Here is a 22,808-nt window from a genome sequence, read left to right as displayed (position 1 = left end):
TTCAAAATGGATACAGTTTCAGTGGCTTTCCGCTTTGAGAATATGAACCAGTGTCTATATGATTTTTACCTGATTTCGGATCAGATTTAAAACTTTGTAGACATTTTTAATGACACTGTATAATCACTGCCTAATGGTTAAAAAAGTAGAAATCTTCTGTTCAGCTGTTTGTTTACTTCAAGCTGTGAATTGTGCTAATTGTTCTTCGGAGGGTGTATTCTCCTCCAGATGGATGATTTTTTGTTGATTCATCAGTGATTCCTGTGACTCATTTGTTCAACAGCTTAAGAGCGTTTTTGGCCAGAATTGCTGTTAATGCATCATGTTTTTCTTTTACGAACTCGTTCAACTTGTCATTTACTACGTTACTTACATGCTATTCTTTCTTTGTGTGGTTTACTTCAACATGACTAATTCTGTGAGGGGTCAAAAGGCACCACATATGTAGTTAAACTGTTTTTATCATGACATAATTAATGTAACTGAAGAATGCTGTATGTATATTGTATTTTAAGGACCTCTGCATGTGTTTTTGTGCTACTTCTCTCTCTCTCTTACATTAAGTTTGTTGTAATAATCATGTCTTTATATTAGAAATGACATCACAGGTGACGAATGGATACTTTCAAAGACAATGGTGTGTTGTACTTCTGTGAATGCTGATGATTTATATTGAAATGTCAATATTGTATTCTAACATAATTAGCTAACCATATATTCGAGTTTTTCTCAATCGATTTGACCCATTTCTCCAAACTGAGGTCACTGTTCTCAAAACACTGATCTGAACACTTTGTAATTGTCCTAAACAGAGTGAGCGTTTCCATTCATTTCATACAAATCATGCAAATCATTTTCTCAAAACAATGTGCACAAAACTAATGTTTTCTCAATAGTTAATACAACCAAGTTTTTCTAAAAATAAAATGGCATGAATAGACATCAAAAAGGCAAAAACAATGTGATTTCTTTTAGGTTTCAGGATTTTTTTCTTCTAAACTTTGTTTAAGGATGATTCTCAACTATAAAATATATAAAATTATTTGATATACCATTTTGTTTTATGCAATATGTGTGTAAAAATGTCCATAAACTGGTTTTCCCATTAAACACAGTGTATCTTTACACTATCTAATTTGCATATTAATGGGTAGCTGTTGGGACAGCATGTTGAAAAAAGAATTGTCATAACGGGAGTAATAATTGGCCAGATTTTCATAATAATATCTAATATTTCATAACAAAATAGATATACAATTTATTTTCCTATTCAATTGTTATGTCTCCCAAAATGCATAATAAACATGATTTTAGTCCAGGTGTCCTCTACAGTGGACATGTATGAAATTAAGTCATATCTGAATTTGAAAACCCATAACATTTTCCTGAGATGTTGCTTTATGACAAACAATTTGAAAATTATTCAGTTTTAAATGACAATTACAAAATATAATCATATTTCCATAAGGATGTCAAATTTGTCACTAAATTAAATTTAGCCATAATTAAAGACCTATGATTCAAGATTCAAGAGTTTTTATTCGTCACATACACAATTATACAGAGTATAACCAGTGCAATGTAGGTCAGGTCCGCTCCAAGGACAGTGCAATTATATAGAATACAAATATTAAGAAGAAGAAAAGTAGAAAAAAGAAAAGAAAAGTATAAAAGAAAAGAAAAGTATAAAAGAAAAGAAAAGAAAAGATAAAAAAATATAAATATAAATGTGCAGGTCAGTATGTTGTTGACTTAAATAGTAATAAGAGGAATGTGCAAAAAAGTTGTACAGGGTATTCAAATAGCAGCAATATAAGGTAGAAAAAAAATTATGAATAGCTTATTGATATAGTGATATTTACATGGAGAAAAATTATGAATAGCTTATTGATATGGTGATATTTACATGGAGTCAAGTGATGTTATGACACAGAGTTAGAGTTTAGGAGCCTGATGGCCTGGGGGAAGAAGCTCCTCCTAAGTCTCTCAGTTTTTGCCATCAGGCTACGGAAGCGCTTACCAGATTGAAGCAAAGTGAATAGTCGGTTACCAGGGTGATTAGAGTCCTTGATTATTTTAACAGCTCTATTTTTGCAGCGTTTGAGGTAGATGTCCTGCAGAGAGGGGAGCGCAGACCCTGAGATGCGCTCAGCTAAGCGCACAACTCTCTGTAGTGCTTTGCAGTCCTGATTGGAGCTGTTTCCATACCACACTGAGATGCACTGAGTCAGTACACTTTCTATGGTCCCTGAATAGAAAGTTTTCAGGATTGCTGGTGAGACCCTGAATTTCCTCAGCTGTCGCAGATGGTACAGTCTTTGCCTGGCTTTCTTAACCTGTGTTTGGATGTGTGTAGTCCAAGTCAGGTTCTCGGAGATGTTTACACCGAGGTACTTGAAGCTACTCACCCTCTCCACAGGGGTCCCACTGATCATAAGAGGAGTGTAGGGCTGCTGCTGTCTCTTCCTAAAGTCCACGATCAGCTCTTTAGTTTTGCTCAAATTCAGAGAGAGACAGTTGTCCTGGGACCATGATGTGAGACTCTCTACCTCGTCCAAGTATGCGGTCTCATTGTTGTTGGAGAGCCCCAGAACCACAGTATCATCAGCGAATTTGACAATAGATGTGGAGCTGTGAGAGGACATGCAGTCATGCGTGTACAGAGAGTAGAGCAGGGGACTCAGGACACAGCCCTGTGGGGCTCCTACGTTCAGAGTGATGGAGTTTGAGGTGAACTGGCCAGCTTTCACCACTTGAGGTCTGCCGGTGAGGAAGTCTTGAATCCAGTCACAGAGTGAGGAGTTTAGGCCGAGGTCTGTGAGTTTAGATGCCAGCTTGATGGAGTGGTCCTGGTGAAACTTCCAATCATTTAGTATCTCTATAAAGCCCTGAATGTGCTCTGTACAGGACATCCAGACTTACAACCATGACATGTGAGGTCTCAGAGAAATACACTGAAATAGAAAGTCCACTACAGAGGCACAAACTCCAGAGCTGGGTCTCAGGAGGATATGTGACTGAGCTCTGGACTTGATCTCTGTGAGTAACATTGCATCTCCACTCTCTGTTGTCTTCTTCATTCAGGAGCAGGGCTTGAAATCGGTTCCTGCGTTCCTCTGTATTAGTACCGGTCCGAAATCGGTTCGAGTAGAAAGAATAAACAGTAAGGTTAATACTGTTATTTTTAAAATTGTCTTTGCCTGTAATAATAATAAAAATAATAATAATAAAGTACAGTGTTTTCTTTACACAAAAAGAAAGAAAAAAAAAATACAGAAAGAGATGGTATCTTAACCCGGTGCGCTTCACAGCCAATACAGCATCATCTTTTCTAGATTTTTACATTTTATTAGGCTATTATTCAGAAATGATGAAGGCTAAAATGCTGGTAAATCAAAAATGTTTCCAAACATTATAAACACAGTTATTAGTTTCTCTCCACAACAAATCCTCTAAACTTAAGGATAGCCAAGGCTATAAAAACGTCATTCCAAAAACAAATTAAAGGTGAAACTGATGCCTACCTCTGTCACTCGGCACGAATCCAAATGCTTCCATATTCTCGACGCATAGCCTATTAAAATATTATTTACTGGCTTTTACTTTCATCGACGTAAAACATCATCCTTCACATCCGCTATATATCACGCTGAACGCAACAGATTGGACAACGGAGCTCTGTAACTTTTTACTCGTTTCTTTAACTGTATTTTATTTTGATAATGAACTGGCTGCAATGTCGCAAAAATGCGTGTCTTTGTGCGCGTGAGGTGCCGGCGCGATATGGTTGATTATACAGATACAAGACATCATTCAAAACTGTCAAGCTATTGCAAAACTAATAAAACTGTAAAGGTTTTGCAAAATAAAGAAAACTACTTTCTGTGTCTCCTTTTCCTTTCTGAGAACGTTGGAATGCGTCAAAATGAACCGTATAGGCCTTTTTTTGTTTCTTTTGTCAATCTGTCAATGATTTACGTGAAATATATTTAGTGTATAGAATATTCTTTTTTATGTAATATAGTTTTATTGTGTTTTCTCCGTTCAAAGAAGCGATGTTGAATGCATTTACTGCTGTCGGATAAACTCTAACGCCGGTGTTCTGATGATTTGTGCTACCCTGTCAGATTTTGCTACCTCCCATTAAAACAGATGGTAGCAGAATTCATTGCCATTGCGACTAGAGTTCACAGCTGAGCGCGAGCGGGCATTTCACTCGCTGGATGCGTCAGCATCACATCTGCATAGTCTGTACTACTTGAATTCCTGATTGGTTGACAGCAAATTTCAAATATTAAATAGAACGATAAAATAGCGTTATTAACCGGTTAATGGCCATTTCAAATGTTCGATTCTGTTCGGAACTATAACATTTGATTTCGTTTCTGTTTCCGGTACTGTTCCAGTCAAAATTTAGTTCGTTTCGGGTTTTCGTTTTCGTTCCATGAACCGGTTCAGAGCCCTGTTCGGGAGTGTTGTAGTCAGAGTGATGATACAGTGATCTGATGAGAATATATCTGATATCTGGAGTCTGATATCTTCAGTTTAACACCAGCCTGATTCACCCAGAACAGCTCAATTCCCTCAGAACGGATCCAATCATCACAAGAGACTTCAGCAAGAGAATACAACTGACAGAAGAGAGTCACAGAGCGGCCTGCACTGATCTCAGTCTGTGAGGATGAGGATGATGAAGAGACTGAAACACAAAATAACACACACATCACACACTCTACAATCATCATCAGAGTTTAAATGAAGAACTTGCCCGTTTTACATTGACTACATAATCATAAACGTACCATGAAGAACATGCAGATATAAACACGAGCATCAGTTCTGTGTTGTTTTTGTTGTCCTTTCAGACCCATCCATTGTTGGCAGATGTAAGACCCACAATCTTCTTTTGTGATGTTCTTGATGTTCAGAGAGCAGTCATACATTCAGTGGCAGCTGATGAAATACTTGTAGGTGGGGCTGTGGCACAGCAAACAATTTCAAAATAACAATTCTTCACAATAAATCAAAGCAATATGATCTATTGCAATGCAGACAAAGTTAACGAACATCTGGTTACCTGTTTATTCATTAAATCATCTCCGATCAGTTATTTTACCAGTCTCAGTTAAATTTGGGATACTTCCATGACTGATACAAATCTGAGGATAACCATGTACAAGAAAATCAATGTGGTGAAAAAAACCTGCATGATTTTTATTTTTTTTTTACTTATTTGTACAGGAATTTTGCTCTTCTCTCCTTCTGATTGACAAACTTCTCAACTACTTTCTTATTGAAGTCAGGAATGTCTTTGACCAGTTTCTTCTCAATAGAAAGCATTGCCAGAGCATTAAGGCGATCCTGGGTCATTGTATTTCTTTCATTGTAAGTAGAAAAGCACCTCTCTGACTCTGCTGTTGTCATAGGCGTGGAGATTATGATCTTGAGAAGACTGACAGTCTCTGTGAAAGTACTTTGAAGATTGTTCTCAATGAGAAACTGGTACAGAGGAACTGCACCACTGCCAACCCTAAACTCAGGCTTCTCATAGATGAGGGACAGTTCTGTTTTGAGCTTGGCCTTGTTCAGCACGGGGTATGCCTCCACGGTTGTTTCAAGTGCTGATTCAGGAAACGTCACACTGTGTTGTGGAAACAAATCTCCATGCAGCAATGTTGCACTAACAAGGTGCTGGGTGAAGGAAAACCGCTCCTTGGAATGAATCAGGATGGGATCACATACCTGTAAAACATTATCAAAGTGATTCTGAGTGAACACAACATGCACATTATATTATTACTAATGTTTAAACTCCAGTATTCCTCATTTCACTTTACTTCTCCTGATCTTGAACTTGCTATTGGTTTCCTAAACAAAACAAGGTCTACAGTAGCATTTCAATAAATAAACCACCTATTTTCTGCTACATGTAAGGATATTATGTACTCAATTATTTTCCCATTTGTATGGATGACAGAAACGTCATCATGCTACTTGTGACTGATCAGCACTTTTTTGGTACTGTACATGCCATGGCCCATCTGTTTTATAACTGTGATCTATATGTTTTATATACTGAGGCCAGCTACATAGCTTTCTTAGATTAGTCTTAAAAGTTAGCGATGCAATTCTTTTCTACCAGTACTGAGCCTGCTTTCAGTTCTTACCTTTATCAGTTTAATGTGAGGGGTATACGAGAACAGATTAAGAGGAAAGCTGTTTTTTGGTTTTGTAAATCTTTCAAGGCAGATTTTTATTTTTTATAAGAAACACATGCTTTAGCCTCAGATTTTAATTTCTGGAAAAATCAGTGGGGAGACAATATATGGATGTGTTATGGAAACAGTAAATCAGCGGGTGTTGCTATATTAAAGAGCTCCTTTCAGGGGAAAAGCCTAAAAAATGTAGTTCATGACTCAGGAAGATGGATCATTTTAGTTGTTGAATTTATGGAGGATATTTTTATTTTAGGTAATATATATGGCCATAATAGCAGCCAAAGAAACACACTTCTTTTTGCTGAATTTGAAGAAAAAATAAATGCCTTGTTAAATTCTTTTATTAATGCTAAACTTATATTTGGGGACGACTGGAACTGCATAAATGATCCTATTAAAGACTGTCATCCTCAAAGATCCTTAAGAGGCACTTATGGAGAATTTAATCATCTCTGTTTGCACTTAAACTGTTGTGATGTGTGGAGACTAAAAAATCCAGTTCACTTGGAACAACAAAGATTTATCTAAGAGATCTGTAACGGGGCTGACGAGACGTGAGGATCCATATGCAAAGCTTTATTACCAAACATGGTCAGTAAACAGGCAGGGTCAGACATCGGCAAACAGGTATGGCAAGGGCAAGACAAAGCAATCCGTGGAACAAGCGTGGGTCGATGATCGGCGAACAGTATCCAAAGGGGCAAGGCAGAGAGATAATCCAGAGACGAGAGCAATAATCCAAACGGGGAGCGAACAGAGTCCAAACGGCAGAGGCAAAGGGTAAATCCAGGAAACAAGAGCAGGGTCAAACACGGCAGGAAAACAAGGCAAGACTAAGGCTACGACAATGGCTCTGTAAAGTGCTATCACTAGGAGAGAGATAACTGCAAATAATACTCGGCCCTGATGCTGAGGAAGTCCATGGCTTAAGTAGTGTGTGTGATTGTGAAATGAGCATCAGGTGTGTGTGATGAGTGAATGGTGACAGCTGTGATCTGTGCAATGCATAGTGGGAAATGGAGTCCAGTGTGTTGTGTAGTGTGAGAGTCAATGTGGTGAACGGGTGACCTCTGGTGGTGGTAAACCAGGAGAGCATGGACCAGATTCGTGACAAGATCCAGGATTGATTTTTGGCTTATTTCCAGTGAATTATTAGATGATGTGGAAGAAACAAAAATAGAACCCTCGGTTTTTTCTGATCATAATATGATCACTTTAGCAATATGCATAAGGAATAGATCAATTAAATTTAAACCAAATTATTGGAAATTAAATAATACACTTTTGAGTGATAAATTATTCAAAGAAAAAGCCATAAAAATGATAAATGAAAATTTGTCAAAAGCCAAAAAAGATCAGATATATGGCAAACATTGGGACTATACAACATTTCAGATCCGTAATATGGCAATTAAAAGGGCAAAAGAATTATCCAAGGAAAAAAGAATGAGGCAAGACAGAGTACTTAAGGAAATTATTCTTATTTATGAAACGGATGAGCAAACACAAGCTGATATTAATATGTTAATTGAATTACAATCTGAATTGGATAATATCGATCAAACTTTGGCACGGGGGGGCCTTCATTCGTTCTAGACGGAAATGGATAGAACATGGTGAAAGGAATACCAAATATTTTCATAATTTAGACAAAATAAATATTAGTGTTAATAATATATATAAACTTGAGCAGATATCCGAAGATCCTCAAACAATTTCTGATTTTGTGGAAGATTTCTATAAAAAATTATATTCTGAACAAAGTAGCCATATTTCAAATTTTCTTTCTCATATTAAAAATGTTGCACAAGGTATTGACGAAACTCAGAAAGAAGTTTGTGATCGAGATATATCCTTAGAAGAATATAACATTAATTAATAATGATACAAAATTGTTGTCCCACATTTTTGCTCAAAGAATAAAGTTATGTTTAGATACAATCATAGATGATAGTCAGTCAGGCTTTATGCAAGGACGACATATTAGCAATAATATTAGATTAATCTTAGATTTAATTGATTATAAGGATTATATAAATGATGACAGCTACATTTTATTTATAGATATATATAAAGCCTTTGATACTGTAAAACATAATTTTAGCATAAACAAGCCTCACTATTTAAATAAAACTAATTGATGTCATTTGTATAATCAAGGAGGTCTGAATGTGATTGATTTTGTTACATCTAATACAATTTTCAAGTTGAACTGGATTAAACATTATATTAAACATAAAGATGAGATATGGTATATAATTCCAAATCTTATCTTTGAAAAAGTTGGTGGCATAGAGTTTCTTTTGAGTGTGATTTTGAGGGCAACAAACTCCCCTTTAAGTTCTCATTTTCATAGACAGACTCTTTTATATTGGATTCTTATATACAAACATAACTTTTCTCCTCATAGGCAGATCATTTGGAATAATAAATATATTAAATATAAGAACAAATCAATTTTCTATACTAATTGGGTTAAAAATGATATTTTAATGGTCTCACAGTTGATAAATGATGAAGGATATTTACTTACATATACTGCATTTCTTGAGAAATGTGATATTCCAATACCTCCACGTGAATATTGTTTTGTAATCGATGCAATTCCAGCAGGATTTCTAAGGCTTTTAAAGGGCTTCAGTGAATCTAAACCATCAACATTTAAAAAAGAGTCTTATTAAACGCTATTGATATCAAAGATAGATATTAAGATGTAATAATACATTTTTTAGATGTTTGATTCATTGCCCTGCAACATTTCGAAGTAAGTACTTCTGGAATAATCACTTTGAAAATATCAACTGGAAATTGATTTGGACTTATAACAACAAATTCTGTGTCACAAATAACGTTAATGAAGTTTACTTTACAATTATACACATAATTTATCCAACTAACCATTTTCTCAAGAGATATAGAGCTGATCTTTCTGAATGTTGTGTTTTTTGACTGTTTTGCATCTTTTTTTTTTAATGTATGTATGTTCAATTTTTCTGGATTGATGTTGAATATGTATTTACTAGGTTGAGTGGATCTACAATTAATATAAGAAAAAGAGATATTTTATTTTGATAAAGATATGGATAAGAGTCACATCTTTATGTTAAATCTTCTAATATTATTAGGTATGTTTTATATACACAAATGTAAATGGTCAGAAAGGAAGCCCAATATCTCCCACTTCAAAGTTGATCTAAGGATTTATTTAGAAACTCTTCAAGGCCTTTCAAATCGGAAAGAAACCTGAACTATGAACATATTCAAAGAACTAAACTCCTCTTTTTTATTGTGATAATTGATGTATAGCCTCCTTATGTTTTGTTTGTTTTGTTTTTTTTGTTGTTGTTTTTTTTCAGGAAATATGAATACCATGTTTGTAACAGTTTATTATATTCTTGAATGTAAATTGTTCATTATATACAATAAAAAAATGAGGCATTTAGTATATCTATGGTTGTTCCCTCCATAGACACATATATATATATATATATATATATATATATATATATCTGGTGGCCCCGACATATTATCACACTCCCACGAGTTAATATGTTGTGGCCAGGACAAAACTAGCCTAAGTGAACCGAACATATCCCCTCCCGGTCGCAGTGAAGGCTTCGTTCGACTTTTCGTAGATCATCTACTCTTCCCTGTGGATGACCTGATGCTCTTATATGACACTGATATAGACACATAACTCCCACTCCACTCAATCTCCCAGTAACAGCGTCCACTCACACTCTCTCTACACAACACCTGATAATCATCATCAAATCTGTCTGGATGATCAGGATACGGCTGAGGTGTGTCAGACTCAGACTGATTAATAAAAACACTGATAATGTTTTCTGTCACTTTAAACTAAACGTACTAGATGAAGTATCTCAGTGTGTGTTATTGTGTTTGTTAGTGACTTACATTGTAGGAAGTCCTCTCTGGTCCTGGGAACAATGTTACTGTGAGTGACTGAGAAAATAACAGATATAAACACAGAGAGAAAACCATGCCTGTATCCATTCCTCAGACATTTCTAACATTTTCATGATAATATTAGATGGTGTTTGTCTCATTACAGACAACAGATGAATCTCTAATATTTTACCAGATATCTTTTTCATCTCCTCTTTGCAGAAATCCTCCAGTTTGTGTCTCAGCTGACGGACAGATTCTCTCACAGCATCAAAAGAAGAGAGGAAACTGACAGAGATGTTTTCTGTAGATTCAGGAGGAGCTGAGAGAGACTGAAGACTCTACAGGAATAACAATCAATAAACCAGAAAAACATCTGGTTATTAAAAATAATAATAATAATAGTGAGTGCAAAGAAATAGTAAATAGAGTGAGAGACATTTCTGGTAAAAGTTCACAAGTCTCTTGTTCCAGCTTCCAAACATGACTGCCTAGAAAAACACCTGCTTTCTTTCAATTAATTCCTCAATAATGTAATGTTTAGCTGCCCACTTAAAACACTGCATTAAATAATATGTGAATAAATATTTACTGTGTCATGACGCATCATTGAGAGAAGTTTAACCCTCTGGTGATCCTCACATTATTATTATTTTTTTTAATTTCATTGAAATGAATGTATTATATTTTAGTTAGATTTTTTAGTTTGTTTTGTTTTTAATATTTTGTATTTTCAGGTTTGGTTAAAGTTTATAAATTATATTTATGCAGTAATTATAATTAATTTATTACCTCTTAACCGCTGTTTGAGCAAAGACCTGAAAACTACATTTCTATCTGAAACTAAAGACACTTGGCAGATTCTTTAAGAAGTAGAAACAAGTAAAATAGAAAAAAAAAATCTATAGAAGTTTATTGTTATGAACAATGCACAAAAATATTATTTAAAAATTTGATATGAAATTTTCCAAAACATATTTTACTCTAAAGCCCTAAACACGCTGCATGATTTTCCCAGACGAAAGATTAGCATCGTGAAACAATCGTGGCCAATCAGAAATCGTGCAGTGTATCTCGGGCTTAAAACATGTTTTGTACAGTGGTTCTCAAACCTGTCCTGCACATTCTGTACATCTCCCTCATCTATCACACCTGATTCAACTCATCAGCTCATTAGTGCAAGACCTGAAGTGTGTGTCAGATATCGGGAGACATACAAAATGTGCCGTGCTGGGGGTACTTCATGGAGAGGTTTGAGAACCACTGGTCTAAAACTGAGAAAATCAAAGCCATACATCTTAAAAAGTTGTGTTTTAAATTTCATCTTGATATACAGCACAAGCTTTAAGTGAAATGTTTGGTTGCAGACCCAATTGTGTCCTCTAGATGAAATTAGTTTCCCATTTGTTTCCATTTACAAGATCATATTTTTGTCTGTGATGAGTACAAGTGTGACTGTTTTTTTCAGGACCATTTAACCTTTTCAAATCATGTCCATTAATTTATTTTTATTTTTTGGTGTGTGTTCATGTAGCAAGAGCCAAAACCTTTACCAAGCTTCGTCCCATTCCAATAAAGTAAAATAATAATAATAAACAAACAAAACATAAACATTACTGGACAAAATGATCTGAGAGTACCAGAGGGTTAAACATGCTTAAGACTATGATTTTAATGCTTAATTGGGCAAATAAAAGAGTCATATAATGCGTATTGGTCTCTATTATTAGCATGTTTCATCAGGTCACCTCACTGCTGCAGAGTACCTGACTGAAACCAGTTTTACAGTAAAAACAACATCACGAGACAATATTCCTGACTACATTCCCAGCAGCAGAATGATTCTTATGTAGATTCAGGAAGAGCTGAGAGAGACTGAAGACTCTGCAGAAAAACAATATAAATGACTCAAAGACCTCATTATCTCATACTGTCCTCAATAACCTGCACTACAGTTGGGCTACCTGCAGGAAATGGATGTGATCGTCTGTGTGTGAAAGCTGCTCCAGCTCAGTGTTTCTCTTCTTCAGATCATCAATCTCCTGCTCCAGTCGCTCCATTTGTCCTTCAGCTCGACTCACTGCAGTCTTTTCCTGATCTCTGATCCGCTGTGTCACCTCAGAGCGGCTTCTCTCAATGGAGCGGATGAGCTCAGTAAAGATCCTCTCACTGTCCTCCACTGCTGTCTGTGCAGAGCGCTGTTAGACACACATCACAATCAGCTCTTACTGCTTCCTCACAGCCTGAGAGCCACAGCGGCTTCAGTGGGACTGAAAGAGGAGAGTCAAACTGAGTCTCAAACTTCTCTTCTTCTCCAAACTCACCTTATGAGACTCCACAGCCGCTCTCAGCTGCTCAAGATCTTTCTGTCTCTGCTGGATTCTCTGCTGGATTTCACTCTGTCTCCTTCAAGTGTTTCTGGAGGAGAAATTAAAAACAGCAAACCCGAGACTTATTACATAAAACTATCACAAATTCATCATGTCATTCATTACAGCGTTTCTCAAGAGTTGTAAGATCATTATATGAATTTAGGTTAGACATGAAGTCCTTTCACATGAAGGGGACATATATGATTATTACTGAGCAGAGAACTTGAGCAATGTTACAAAAATGATCAAAGTTCAACTCCTGCTCAAATGCACAGAGCTGTCGTGTAGTAACACCCAATGGGAGAGTAGATCACATGATGCACCCATGATACAGCTGGATACTGCAGTGAGGAGAAACACTTGAAGTGTCAGCATTCATTTCAGTTCATACCTCTTTCTCTTTTCTCTCTGCTGCAGTTGATACAGTCTCATGGTTTTGATGTTCATCCATTGCACACAGCATGCAAACACATTGCTGGTCAGTACGACAGAAAACCTCCAGAAGCTTATCATGTTGATGGCAGATCATCTGCTGCAGTCGTCCAGTGGCATCAGTCACTTTGTGTCTCTTTCCTGAGCGAAACTCCTCATGACGCTCAAAATGAGTTTGACAGTAAGACTCCAGACACACCAGACAGGACTTGACAGCTTTGTGTTTTCTTCCAGTACAGATGTCACACTCCACGTCTCCAGGTCCAGCAGGAACAGCAGCTGTTAGTTTGGTCTTCTTCAGTTTCTCCACCACTTCAGCCAGCATGGTGTTTCTAGCTAAAGCAGGTCTTGGACTGAAGGTCTGTCTGCACTGAGGGCAGCTGTAGACTCTCTTCTGATCCTCTTGATCCCAGCAGTCTGTAATGCAGCTCATACAGTAACTGTGTCCACAGGGAATGGCCACTGGATCCTTCAGGAGATCCAGACACACTGGACACAAGAACTGCTCCACTGAAAAAACACCGGCTTCAGCCATTTCACCGTCTACAGCAAAACAGACACACAAACAACAGCTCAACAGCAGATCAGCTTCAGTTTCTTTTAACTGAGTTTCCTGGTTCTGTGTTTGAGAGACGTGTGCAAAACAAGTTTGTCTGTAAGTCTGTAAACTCTCATACTGAAATGTCCACTAGATGTCAGTCTCACACAGAAACTCAGAGTTAGTGAGAACACAAAGTTGGATAAACAACTTTACAAAATAAAAATACTAATAATACTGCTTCCAGATTTCTCAGGATTATTAGAAAGCTAAAGGCAGGTGAGTTTGATCAGGTTTGGAGCTAAACTCTGCGTGACAGTGGCTCTCTAAGACCAGAGCTGCTCTGACATTCAGAAAAGCCTCATGTTAAATAATTAGTAACACTTTAAAACACTGTTCCATTGTTAAAGAATAACTACACAGGAACAAATGAGTAACACACTAACTAACAGGAAACTCATGATGAATGAATTAGTGAGTAGTTCACAAGGTGGCTCTGACTGTTGTGATATTAGCAGGGCTGGGGAGTAACGAAATACATGTAAAGTCGTTACGTATTTAAAATATAAAATACCAGTAACTGTATTTCGTTACAGTTACATTTTAAATTTGTGGTAATCAAATTACAGAATGTGTGTGTGTGTGTTATTTACGAGCATGTTTAGCGCCATTATCGTGTTAGATTTAATATTAGAGAAGATGTATTACGCACTTCTAGCTTTCCACTTAACTTCAGAGATTCCTTTACATCTACACACAATACTGTTGACAAACTTTGGAATAAACACTAGCACTAATGTGTAATGTTTCAGTAAAGAGAGAGTTTTGTGACAAACTGAGTTTTATTCTATTTTCAGGAGGAACAGAAAAAGCATCAACACAGATCCTCTTCTGATTCCTGATCTACACACTCTCCTGGCAAGACTGTATCAATAATGTCAATTTTAAAAGATCAATATTTTTGTCACTCATTTCAGAAAGTGAAACCCATATATTATCTAGATTCATTACACATAGTGAAATATTTCTTGAAATGTTGATGATTATGGCTCACAGATAATGAAGCGCCAGCCCCTGCAGGATAAACACAGTAACACACCAGCACTGGATACAGTGTGAAATAATGACAAACAGCCCATGGTGAAGAGTTTCCCGTTTATTTTAGTATAGCTAACCTTTCACAATGTCATGCCATAATACACATTCATAATGACTTATACAGCATTTTCAATTTTAAGTACCTACACAGTATTACTTGCAAAATATCCGTTTTAGTTGTATTAAATGTGTGTTTGCCAATATTATAATTTCAAGCAAGTACTGAAACAAAATGTAAGAAGTGAGAGAAGTGTTTAGATTATAATGGGTAGTTAAAGGTTGGTTAGTTAGTAGCGCGCGGCTGCAGCATCATCTGAACAAACTGATCAAAACACATCAACATCAGCAGATCATATTCATTATGATTTCTGATTTCATCCCTCTTTTAAACGTGCATTAATAACCCATCACGGTTTCCTTGCATAAAACAATTAATTTACAAATAATCAAATACATTAGAAAATATCTTTAATATTTTACCATGTTATTAATAATATAAAAATATTATAGGTTTTATTAAGCGATTGCCTTCTCAATCTTCTAATTTCAAGCAATTACTAAAAACATAGTGATGTGTATAAAGTCTGGTTAGTACAGTAAGAAGTATTACCTGATCTCACCAACGCCTTGAAGAAACCGAGACGAGCACGAATAATCCCCCTGTGGAGGCTTTACACTGCTGTAACATATTCAACACAAACAAACAAACAGAGAGACAGATGACAAAGTTTCTTCTTTTGTTTATTAGCAAACCAGCTTTTAGGTGCATTATTATTTTGTATATATTATGTCTTTATGCACGTTGAAATGACGTCTCCTGAGGAGCCAGAATGAAAGTTTATATGACGTCTTCTGAGCGTCCAATATTGATGTCAGGACGCCTCTAGAAGGTTCAAATTTAGTTCAGATGTGCTCATTGTGGACTTATTTTCAACGTCTTATAAGATCAACTGCAGTCTCATTAGACATCATTTATACTGTTTCTGGACAAAATAAACGGCTGCCTTCAGTTGCAAATGAACTCACAGACACAGTGTTTGTATGAAAATGGCTCATTATGGCTTCTGTGATGAACATATGATCAGAAAATACTGCCAGACTGCCTTTAGTGAATCGTTTCAAAGAGTGTTTTCTAAATTATTTTTCATTTTTAAAAGAAAAAAAAATCACAAAGTTTCAAACTATATTGAGAAATGTCCAAAATTTTGGCAACACTAATGCAAAACAATTGTGAACCAGATATAAATAAATGTCCTGTCTTGCTCACTTTCCTGCGAACAGCCGCACATTAATCGTGGGACTAATGAAATTCAATAATAACAGCAATCACATTTAACACATTTAAAAACCTGACAGATTAATCACAAGATGTAGGCAAAACCTTTGTGTTTTTATCTCATATTTGACATATTTTACTGTGAGACACAGACATCTTTGAAGGTGATGGTGAATAGTGCTGAAGGTGAAACTTGTGCAAATAAAACATATGGAAAATAGAGAATACATAGAAAATATAGCAATTTCCATCACATTCTCCCCCTTCTCTGATCACATCAGTTGAGTTGTATTCATAACATGCCATCACTCTCATAGAGCAAGAAAGCTTTGAGCTGTGAGACACAGACATCTCTAACACATGTAGCAAGCTCAGCGGAAGTTAAATCTTCTACTCAAAATACATTTTATATCTTTCAGAATCATCATCCATTGAATTTTCATCATATTTAGACTGTAGGACCATGTCTTTGTTGGATACATATCTGGATAATCATCATTATCTTTCACTGTAACCGATTTATGTCATTTGATCAGTAGTTTCAGTGTTGTTTCATAACTACTGGCCAAATTCAAAAACGAAACTAAAATTAAAACATCTTTGAGAGCAGTGGCCCCTGGTGTTTCGGGGGCCGTACGCAGCTTGTGTATTCTGCTCAAAGGGAGGATCGGCTCTGTGTATTTTTTTCATTAGTGTATTTGTGTGTCTACAGCTGGATGTTTTATAATTAATAGAGAACAAACCTATAGAAGTGATGTTGATATTTACTTTTTTTTTTTTTTTAAATGCATTACTAGAAAAAAATGCAGTGCTACAATCTTCTGAGAGTTGTGATGATAGAAATACAATTTTGTACAGACGCTCAGTCCACTCTCTAGCGTACTCAAATGAACACACTTCCAAAGAATTACAGCAATAATGAACAGCATAGAGAAAAGATGTGGACACACATGCAAATTAGGAAGAAAGGGGCGTTTATATTTTTAGACAGAAATAAACAAATGATGTATTGTGCTGAAGAAGGGATGAGTGCAGATATAATAATCAGATAGTATCAAGCTGCAGACAGAAACATCTGACTCAGGACAGAAAATAGTGTAATACTGTATATAGGGATTTTTACATTTTGCTTGAATCTATATTTTCCTTCTTTAGAAATGGACCAAACTCTACATTTCATTCTTCTTCTCATTGGTTAGTGTGTTTATGGTTTATGGTTTCATTAGGATTGACCCTGTTATGATCAAACCCTCTCTTTCACAGCTCTCTTCTCCGTATCTGAATGTGTTCAGCGTCAGTATCACTTTATAAATGAGATGAAGACCTGGCCTGAAGCTCAGAGAGAATTACACAGATCTGGCTACCGCTGACAACATGAACGACGTGAACGAGCTGAAGAAGAGTGTGAAAGATGGTGGTGTTCAGCATGTCTGGATTGGGCTGCAGAAGACGGGTCGTGATGAATGGCAGTGGTCTTCAGGTGAACCTGCGCTCTATCTGAACTGGGCTTCTGGACAACCCGAAGGCAAAGATGATTGTGCAATGATGTTGAATGGAAAATGGGAGGATTTGCCATGTAGTGATAATCGTCATTTCATCTGCAACAACAGTGAGTGCAGCTATTTAATAGGGGTGGCACGGTTCGCGGAAAAAAATATATTTATATTTATAAATATAATATTTATTACGCCGTGGACGAGCGCTTCTAAAATCAATGAATGGATGATTCAGCTGCGGGCGCCATCTTCTGGCGAGACGCGGGAATTCATTCGGCGCGCGACTCTCGCAGTGCATTCTGGCGATTCTCTAGCCGTTGAGTGTACATCGTTTGAACACTCGTTTTTGCGGTGCATTGTGGGATTGAATGAGTGCACTCGAGAACATCCACTATGGTTTCGAACACCACTTAAAATGTCTGTCTATATAGGGGGCGATTTCGGATACAGCCGAAGTCGTCATATGACTGGTTGAATTAAACCGGATTTCCGGGAGACGCGAGTGTCACATTTATTTTCGGTCCGGTGGCGCCAAACTCATTCACGAAAGAAGAAAGCTGGCTACGCGAGACTAGGGCTGTATCCGAAATCGCCCCCTATAGTCTTTTGAAGATATCGCTGAACATTTATTTTAGTAACATGATATTTCTGGCTTAAGAAAATTTCTCATCTCAGTTTTTATTAATTTAAAATGAGACAAATCAGCTATTATTTTAATCTCAAATCTGTTATTTATCAGTTTAATGCTTGGATAACTAGCAGAAGACACTAACCGGTTTTAAACTCCAGCTGTTCAGATACAATCTGTCCTGCCGTGCTATTCTGTGACATTAGCGATGTAAGATTACTTTAATACATTCTAATGAGAAACAGGTCAATAAAGACTGACAATCAATGTTTAATGTTCAGAAATGATTATTTCAAGACATGTAAAGCACTTTGGCTCGTTTATATGGGCCGTCCCAGGCATGGCTGCAATATGTTCAGTCAAACTCAAAAATCAGATTACTTTTCATTCTTAAAAACACCATTATTTTATTTTAAATAAATAATGATTTTATTTTATTGACTAAATATTTTAGTTGGTCTTGTATATTTTTTTTTAATAAGATCAGAACATTTTAAGCTGTCGAATGGTCATGTTACAACGTGCCCCTCAGATGTTACAATGTACCCCACCGACGGGGCATGTTGTCACATTTCACTTCCAATTTTTGACGGTAAAAATAAAGAAAAACGTATACACTTTTTTTGTGTGATTTACCACCAATGCCACGTGAGCTGTTGTCAGAAGATCATGTTTTGTAATGTTGTCCAGCTCAACCAAACGTTGGCTGGCGGAGTTACTGTAAATAGCCTCCAAGAAGGCAGAGTAAGCTGTAAGTAAGTTGATTAGAACCTTAGGGAAGTAATTAGTAAACTGCAATATTCTGTAATAAATTTGCCTAAACTGCACATGATTAATAAAAACACTGATAATGTTTTCTGTCACTTTAAACTAAACGTACTAGATGAAGTATCTCAGTGTGTGTTATTGTGTTTGTTAGTGACTTACATTGTAGGAAGTCCTCTCTGGTCCTGGGAACAATGTTACTGTGAGTGACTGAGAAAATAACAGATATAAACACAGAGAGAAAACCATGCCTGTATCCATTCCTCAGACATTTCTAACATTTTCATGATAATATTAGATGCTGTTTGTCTCATTACAGACAGCAGATGAATCTCTAATATTTTACCAGATATCTTTTTCATCTCCTCTTTGCAGAAATCCTCCAGTTTGTGTCTCAGCTGACGGACAGATTCTCTCACAGCATCAAAAGAAGAGAGGAAACTGACAGAGATGTTTTCTGTAGATTCAGGAGGAGCTGAGAGAGACTGAAGACTCTACAGGAACAACAATCAATAAACCAGAAAAACATCTGATTATTAAAAAAAAGAAATTATAAAATAATAGTGAGTGCAAAGAAATAGTAAATAGAGTGAGAGACATTTCTGGTAAAAGTTCACAAGTCTCTTGTTCCAGCTTCCAAACATGACTGCCTAGAAAAACACCTGCTTTCTTTCAATTAATTCCTCAATAATGTAATGTTTAGCTGCCCACTTAAAACACTACATTAAATAATATGTGAATAAATATTTACTGTGTCATGACGCATCATTGAGAGAAGTTTAACCCTCTGGTCATCCTCACATTTATTATGTTTTAAATTTCAGGTTGATATAGATGAAGACCTGGCCTGAAGCTCAGAGATACTGCAGAGAGAATTACACAGATCTGGCTACCGCTGACAACATGAACGACGTGAACGAGCTGAAGAAGAGTGTGAAAGATGGTGGTGTTCAGCATGTCTGGATTGGGCTGCAGAAGACGGGTCGTGATGAATGGCAGTGGTCTTCAGGTGAACCTGCGCTCTATCTGAACTGGGCTTCTGGACAACCCGAAGGCAAAGATGATTGTGCAATGATGTTGAATGGAAAATGGGAGGATTTGCCATGTAGTGATAATCGTCATTTCATCTGCAACAACAGTGAGTGCAGCTATTTAACATTACAACCATTCATTGATAGATTTTCCATTTACTAAATTTGATAATAAGCACTATTTTTAATTTGATATTGTATATAGAAAAGACTGGATATTTATCATACTTTCAATGTTGATAGACAATATTTTCCAAAAAAAAAAATGTCTAGTCCATGTAGGAATGAAAGTGCATTAAAAACTATTAAACACTGTGTGCGACTATAATGGTTTAAAATGACAAATATACAGTCCAGTAAAATGTTTCTGTGGACTAGTTAATTAACATTTAGCTGCAGTGTAACATCTTCCTCTGTTTGACGTTTCTTTCGTCTGGTTCTTTGTGTCTGAATCACGTATTCCTGAGAGGAAATATAATGCACAAATACACAGCACTTCAAAATCATCATGATGTTCACTAATGTTAAATCATTAAAATGATCCTGAAGATATGGTGAATATTCAATATATCAGCAGCTTTAGAAAAGAAGAAGTTTTGAATGACATGTTTCTGATGTCTCCACCACTGTTCCTGTTCACATTTAATCCATAAAGCAGCATAAGAATAATGAACAAACTGATTCATATATGTGTTTCCATTTGTTTTTCTTACAGCGAACACAGGACTCGTTTTTGTCAATCAGATGAAGAATTGGAGAGATGCTCAGATATACTGCAGACAGAATCACACTGATCTGGTCAGTGTAAGAAACGAGAATGAGAATCAACAGGTTCAGAATATCATTAGTGATAATCATTCATCTGGATCGGTCTGTTCAGAGACTCATGGCAGTGGTCAGATCAGAGTAACTCCTCATTCACATACTGGAAGTCTGCTGAACCAAATGGTAGAAGTGATAATAATAATAATAATAATAATTCATTACATTTATATAGCACTTTTCTAAGCACTCAAAGCGCTCTACATTGTGAGGGGTGGTGTCTCCTCGTCCACCAGTGTACAGCATCCACCTGGATGATGCGACGGCAGCCATAGTGCGCCAGAACGCCCACCACACACCAGCTTGCTGGTGGAGAGGAGACAGAGTGATGAAGCCAATCAGTGTAAGGGGATGATTAGGAGGCCATGATGGTCAGAGACCAATGGGGAAATTTGGCCAGGATGCCAAGGTCACACCTCTACTCTTTTCGAAAGACATCCTGGGATTTTTAATGACCACAGAGAGTCAGGACCTCGGTTTAACGTCTTATCCGAAAGACGGTGCTTTTTGACAGTATAGTGTCCCCGTCACTATACCAGGGCGTTTGGACCCACACAGACTGCAGGGTGAGCACCCCCTTCTAACACCTCTTCCAACAGCAACCTAGTTTTCCCAGGAGGTCTCCCATTCAGGTACTGACCAGGCTCAACCCTGCTTAGCTTCAGTGGGCAACCGGTCTAGGGCTGCAGGGTGATATGGCTGTGGCGTAGAAGTGATGAGAAGTGTACAGTGACAGAACCAAACTCTCAGGGAGAATGGTTAGACATGACTTGCACCAAGACATATCCTTTTGTGTGTCATGAAGGTGAGCAGATCCTCACAAAACACACACAATTCATCATCACCTCCAGTTATCTTCAAGTTTACGCTACATATCTGACATGATCAATTCCACAGTGTTTGTTCTGCATGTTTTGTTTTGTGGACCATTCTCTCTCTAGTTTCTGCTTGTGCTTTGTTTGGTTTCCAGATAAACTGATTGTGATCAGAGAGAATCTGACGTGGTCTGAAGCTCTGAGATACTGCAGACAGAAACATGTGGATCTGGTCTCGGTTCATTCAGAAGAGATTCAGCATGAGGTGATGAACGTGGTTAAACGGGCGTCTACTGCGGCGATGTGGTTGGGTTTACGTCACTCCTGCACTGTGGGCATCTGGTTCTGGGTGAGTGGAGAGACGGTGTGCTATCAGAACTGGGCTCCAGGGAACGGCACATCAGAGGAAGACTGTGAACACACAGTGAGATCTGGAGCAGTTCAGTCTGCAGGAGATCAGCGCTGGATCAGCCGTCCTGAAACTGATGAACTCAACTTCATCTGCAGCAGATATTAAGCGTGAATGGATGCACTTTCATGTAAGATCGTGTTCACTTTATCTTCATTTCCAAGTATCACTTGATTTGGAAATTATAATATATAATCATTTCAACATCAGTAGGCAGTTGTACCTGATGGTTGTGATGGCTGCTTGCGAAACACTACACTGCAAAGCTTCAAAACTTTTGCAAACCATATGTTTTGAACCAGTTATTAGAAGCACATCTCAAATTGTCAAAGTCCCGTGATTTCAGTAAACAAAGTTTCAATACATTGTATTTGTTTCAAAATGGATACAGTTTCAGTGGCTTTCCGCTTTGAGAATATGAACCAGTGTCTATATGATTTTTACCTGATTTCGGATCAGATTTAAAACTTTGAAGACATTTTTAATGACACTGTATAATCACTGCCTAATGGTTAAAAAAGTAGAAATTTGTTTACTTCAAGCTGTGAATTGTGCTAATTGTTCTTCGGAGGGTGTATTCTCCTCCAGATGGATGATTTTTTGTTGATTCATCAGTGATTCCTGCGACTCATTTTTTCAACAGCTTAAGAGCGTTTTTGGCCAGAATTGCTGTTAATGCATCATGTTTTTCTTTTACGAACTCGTTCAACTTGTCATTTACTACGTTACTTACATGCTATTCTTTCTTTGTGTGGTTTACTTCAACATGACTAATTCTGTGAGGGGTCAAAAGGCACCACATATGTAGTTAAACTGTTTTTATCATGACATAATTAATGTAACTGAAGAATGCTGTATGTATATTGTATTTTAAGGACCTCTGCATGTGTTTTTGTGCTACTTCTCTCTCTCTCTTACATTAAGTTTGTTGTAATAATCATGTCTTTATATTAGAAATGACATCACAGGTGACGAATGGATACTTTCAAAGACAATGGT

At 36.9% G+C, this 22,808-nt stretch overlaps 1 protein-coding gene and 3 pseudogenes across 4 annotated transcripts in view; 2 read left to right on the top strand and 2 right to left on the bottom strand.

The window, feature by feature from the left end:
• LOC306885334 (tripartite motif-containing protein 16-like) overlaps nucleotides 1–22,808 on the bottom strand; it is a 44,847-nt gene that overhangs the window by 5,584 nt on the left and 16,455 nt on the right. The window lies entirely within an intron of this gene.
• LOC306885256 (E3 ubiquitin/ISG15 ligase TRIM25-like) lies at nucleotides 5,230–13,548 on the bottom strand (annotated as a pseudogene). The gene is made up of 7 exons: nucleotides 12,891–13,548; nucleotides 12,452–12,545; nucleotides 12,092–12,325; nucleotides 10,292–10,468; nucleotides 10,137–10,184; nucleotides 9,957–10,037; nucleotides 5,230–5,742 (listed from the first exon to the last, which is right to left on the bottom strand). The product of its transcript is annotated as an E3 ubiquitin/ISG15 ligase TRIM25-like (transcript).
• LOC306885343 (snaclec agkicetin-C subunit beta-like) lies at nucleotides 17,001–21,917 on the top strand (annotated as a pseudogene). The gene is made up of 3 exons: nucleotides 17,001–17,037; nucleotides 17,107–17,323; nucleotides 21,556–21,917. The product of its transcript is annotated as a snaclec agkicetin-C subunit beta-like (transcript).
• Nucleotides 19,567–21,470, top strand: LOC306884846 (macrophage mannose receptor 1-like; annotated as a pseudogene). Its single transcript has 3 exons — nucleotides 19,567–19,870; nucleotides 20,479–20,711; nucleotides 21,391–21,470. The product of its transcript is annotated as a macrophage mannose receptor 1-like (transcript).

Source organism: Barbus barbus (genome assembly GCF_936440315.1).
Source record: "Barbus barbus genome assembly, chromosome: 19".
Taxonomy (NCBI): domain Eukaryota; kingdom Metazoa; phylum Chordata; class Actinopteri; order Cypriniformes; family Cyprinidae; genus Barbus; species Barbus barbus.
The sequence above is the reverse complement of the archived record's forward strand: the minus strand, read 5'-3'. Positions and strand labels throughout refer to the sequence as shown.